General features: G+C 31.8%; 1 long non-coding RNA gene across 1 annotated transcript; it reads left to right on the top strand.

Annotated features, from left to right (window-relative positions):
* Window positions 1-595: 595 nt before the first annotated feature.
* Window positions 596-1,681, top strand: LOC135838237 (uncharacterized). Its single transcript, XR_010557346.1, has 3 exons — window positions 596-713; window positions 990-1,067; window positions 1,169-1,681. It is a non-coding gene; the product is annotated as an uncharacterized LOC135838237 (long non-coding RNA).
* Window positions 1,682-5,170: the final 3,489 nt, after the last annotated feature.

The raw sequence follows: 5,170 nt of genomic DNA on the forward strand, positions 1-5,170 counted from the left end.
GCCCTATGTAATAAGGTCACATCTTAAAAAAAATTGATTTTGATGTTTTTGCATTTTTGGGGTTTGTATGACCCCCCTCGACCAAAAATTACACTTTGAGTTGGGTACATTATCTAGATCTTTAAAAAACGCAAATGGCCTAACTCAAAATCTCAACAACATTGCAAGTTGTTTGGAGTTATAAGGGTACATCTCAAAAAACTCCACCTTTTTTGAGCAAATTTTGTACATACAAAGTGTTAATAAATAGTTTTGATTGTTTTGAATGTTTGTCAGTTGGAAATAGTCACAAGGAGTGCATTTTTCATTGGTTTGTACCAAATGGAAAAAAAATTTTAAAGTGATCACTTTTCAGAAAAATGAATTTGCACATATCATGAAATTTTAGTTTTTTGAGAAAAACTCAAAAACTAACGACGTTATATCGATTGGAAATTTAATTCTCTACAACTCTACTGCCATGAAATTTTTTTTGGACGCTTCCTTTCACCTCCACATCAACTTTAATGAAAGGTTATAACTCAAAATGTTTTCCAAACATTGAAATATTTCCTCTTTAAGATTTTATTTTTCAAAGTTTTTTGCTCCATTTTATTTTGAAATTTTGTCCCCTACATTTTTAAAAATTGTGTTTTCAATGGTTTTTTTTTTTCATTTTTCATTTTTTTGAACAGGTTTATATTCCATTGCATTGGTGAAAGGTCGACCAGCTGGTGAGTAATTTTATTCCTTTTAAGTAATGTCTCAAATTTATCTGTATGTACCTTCAGTTCAGTTATAAAATCTGGATTGCAATTTTTGCATGTTTATGAAAAGACAACTATGGTGGTGGAGGTTACCAAGGACAATATCAAGGTATGTTATTTGTGTTTGTTCATCGCACGAATTGAGCTCAAAATTCTTTAAGAATGTAGGCAGCTGAATAAAATGTCATTAGTTTCCTGCAAACTTTTAAAAATATGTAATGTGTAGGATTTCTCTGATTGCAGTTGCGGAGGAAGACGGTGACGATGACGATGATGACGATGACGATAACAATGGCGGTGGCGGTGGTGGCGAAGAAGAATGTAAGAATAAAATACCTAGTCCATTGATTAAATTTTTTATTGCGTGTATCATTTGATCTGATCGTAGTTGAACCAACTCACATACTTTTTGGTGTTTGCAGCGGATGAAGATGACGATCCTGATTGTAAAAATTCATCATTTTCCTCATACTTTTACCTATAATGTTACATGCCATATACAGAATTTTTATCATTTGCAGCTGACGCCGAAAGTATCATTTATTCACCAGGTACCTACCTACCTTAGAAATTTCGAATCTTACAAATTCGATATAAATTTTCAAACTCCTTATCTATACGTATCTACTGTATTCACACTACTGAAAAAATCTTATTTTCATAAATATTTTTAATATGCTTGTAGATAATCACGGAACTGCGGGCGATAGTAAGAAATTTTGATCTATTTTTTTAAATATGAGTACACTCTTTTCCATAGGTACGTACCTAAAGGTATGCGGGTATAAAGAACTGCTTCAATGTAAGATTCCTTTTTACTTCAATACTTGTTTTAATTTCACTTACTTATGCAAAAAGCCCATAATCCTCAAACTAAGTGTAATAATTAGGCATAACTCACCTAATAATTAAAATTTGTGACTTGAAAATGTTTTCAGCGGAATTCGCTGATCGTGAAAGCGACGCAGAAGAAGGTGAGGAATTTGAATTTATTTTTACCTACATAATTCAAACTTTAAGTTAGTTTGCAGATACATTTAGTTTTTTGAAAATTCAAACTGTATCTACCCAAATTGTTTGTGTTTATAGAACATGGTGATGAGGGTAGAAACAACCGCAATGGAGATGATGATGATGATGATGATGATGATGATGGTGATGATACAGATGATGCTGATGGTTATGATAGCAGTTATGATGACGATGTTCAAATGGGTCAAGATGATGACTACGACGACGAGCGGGATTGATGTAAGAATTTACATAATTTCACCAGAAACTGTAGGTCTAGGTATGACTTTTTCTGATAGCTATGAATTACATGAATTTTTGTCATCCATATTCTGTAGAGAAGCAGGAAGAAGATATGCAGTCAGTGCAATTTTGTGAATTCAAAATGTACCTATTCAGAGTTTTTATAAAATAAGGCTATGTAAAATAATAATACCTATGATTTTCTTTTTGAATCCTTCACTAATCATGTAATTGAACATTGTATTGTTGTTGTTGTTGCTGTTGTTGTTTAAGTTTTCAATTACACATTGACTTGTAAAATATATCATTAAAAAACTGTAATCTGCCTCATAAATACAAAACAAATTTGCTAACCCGGGAAAAAAATGTTCAGATAAAATTTGATCTAAATAGATCGATTTTGACAAAAATCTTGATACAGTTCGATAAAAGTTGATCAATTTTGATACAAATCTTGATACAATTTGATAAAGGTTGATCAATTTTGATACAAATCTTGGTACAGTCATATGAAAGTTTATCAACCTAGATCAAATTATATCAAGGTTGATAGACTGGTCCCACACTTGTTTGATCAATTTAGATCAAGTTTGATATTATGACTCACCTAATTTGATCAATTTAGATCTAGTTTGATATAACTGTTTCAACCAACCTTATCAAGTTGGATCAAATGTTATGAAATTTTATTAACATATATCAAATCGTTTCAAGAAAGATAAGTGTGGTCCTAGCATTGTTTGATCAATTTGGATCTAATTTGATCAATTTATATCAAATATGACATAACTGATTTGACCAACCTTATCAAGTTTGATCAAATCTTATGAAATTTGGGAAACCTAGATTAGGTCATATCAAAAAGATACACTGCTCTCATTATTTTTTGATCAATTTAGATCAAAAGTGATATCATTACGTCAATCATGTCAGGGACGGTTTTAAGAGGTGGTTTGGGCAGTGTAACACTCCTACAATGTTTGGATTGGAATCATTGGCAAGAACGGCAAAATGGTAAACTGATGGCAAATAATATCGGCAAATACTAGAAAATTTTTGAAAAACTAAAAACAAAATCAGGCGACGCGGTAGCGTTGCCACCCCGCCCTCCCACGGTTCCAAACGCACACGGAGTTATATTCTGTAACTATTTCGTAATGCAATTTCCCGAGTTTCAAACGCAATTTTCTCAAAAACTATGCGTTTATTCAAAAAAACGCAAGAATACTTTTTTTCTTATTTTTCAAATACCTTTCAGAATATATAAGAATAATTTTTGTACGATGAAAATTCGCGAAGTTTGAAGTACCCAGGTTCTTGTCATTTTGGGTAAAATTGTTCTTCAACACTCACTCAAAGTTTGAGGGATTGGCCGAACCAATTTCGATGAAATTTGGAATATAGCTTTGATTTGTTAACCATTACTGACTAAGGGCAAAAAATTGTAAATTTTTCGAAAATTGACCCTGCACCTTCCCATTTTGGGCCCCAAAAATTTTCAAAACTGACCCAAAATATCAAAAGGCACTTCTCCAGCACAAACTTGATATCAATGCAAAAATTGAGCTTTGTAGCCCAATTACATCAAGCATGAGTGGAGTCTAAAGATGCTGAAAAATGACAAATTTTGAAAAAATGACTAGTGTATTTATTAAAAGTGCAACCAAACAAAAGCTCAGATGGGTGTACGTATATCAAAAGGCACTTCTACGATGTTCAAAGTATATTTGAACAAAATTTCAGCCTGATTTAAGTCCTATTCATAGCTGTAGCTTTGTCTAAAGAAACAGGTATTTTGTAATACTAATTTTCGCCATTTTTGCTTCTTTAGACAAAGCTATAGCTTCAAATAAGGCACCAATAATGCTGAAATTTCGTTCAAATATGCTTCGAACATCGTAGAAGTGCCTTTCAATACTTTCAAAATAATCAAAGCTTTGGTTTTATGCGCAATAATTATTATTATTGTGCATAAACGCTTAATATTAAAATGACCATTGAATTTAAAGCACAACACGTGTTGGCGTTACAACCCGTGTTGTATACAGTTGAAATGCGCCCTGCACCAAGCAGCCGAAGTGGCTGCATGGTTTAAGCTGCGGCTCTCCACGCAGGAGTCTGTGGTTCGAATCCCACCAGATCCGAAATTTTTTTTTTTCATTTTTCAAGTCAATTTTTTGAAGCGATTTTTATTTCCCAGTGTTAACTAATAAAATACCATTTCAACCTTTCTTACATATACACTTTTGCATTGTCTTTTATTTTGAACTTGAAATTTTTAATTAGAATTAGAAAAGTACATACCTACTTGTACCTATCCTTGTTATAGGTTTGTATTTGATTTCCAAAAATAAAAATTGTCAAGTCAAAAAAATATGACTCATCACAAAAAAACGTTTTTCACTTCTTAAAATACAAATTTTCTCTTGCCCTAGCTTGGTTTGGGCCTCTTGTGTTTTTTTTTTCAAAGTGAACATCGAAAAAATTCCATTACCCAAATTTTTAAAAAATATTTAAAACAAAATAATAAGATACACTTTTCACCTGAAAAAATATTGTTTTTTTTATTTCTCGAAATAACGTTTTGCCCTCACTTTGCTCAAGTTTGTTTGGCTTTCATTTTCAAAATTTAAATTGTTTGAACTTGACATTTAAATTCTAAAATTTTGAAGCCAAAAAAATGAACAAATTTCTGAAAATTACACAGATTTTCACCTCTTGAATTTTTGAACGTTTTTGCACTCACTTCACTTCGCTATTTTTTTTATCCCTTTCCTAAACTAAAAAATTCCATTTTGAAACTTCCAAAAAATCAAAAAGGAAAATAACAATTTTTTATCAATTCGTATTCATCATTTTATTTAACAAAATTGGTATTTTTTTATTTTACTGATCACCAAATTTTTGATCACCCTCCCTTCCTCCCACCTCACTTGAAAACCCACTAGTTTCATTCCAGTCAGTTGAAAAATGTCTGGTGATCTTTCAACTCTCAGAATGCTCCTACCCCCAATGCTATTTTCATTCATTGGATTAAACACTTCATTACAACATATAAAAAAAAAGTGCTGATATCCTCCCAAAAAAACTCTTCAAAAAAGAATTACACCCCGCCCTCTCCCCGATTCCTAATGAATTTAACTTACTCCATAACCATAAACAAGAGGTAA

Source organism: Planococcus citri, chromosome 2, assembly GCF_950023065.1.
Source record: "Planococcus citri chromosome 2, ihPlaCitr1.1, whole genome shotgun sequence".
Taxonomy (NCBI): Eukaryota; Metazoa; Arthropoda; class Insecta; order Hemiptera; family Pseudococcidae; genus Planococcus; species Planococcus citri.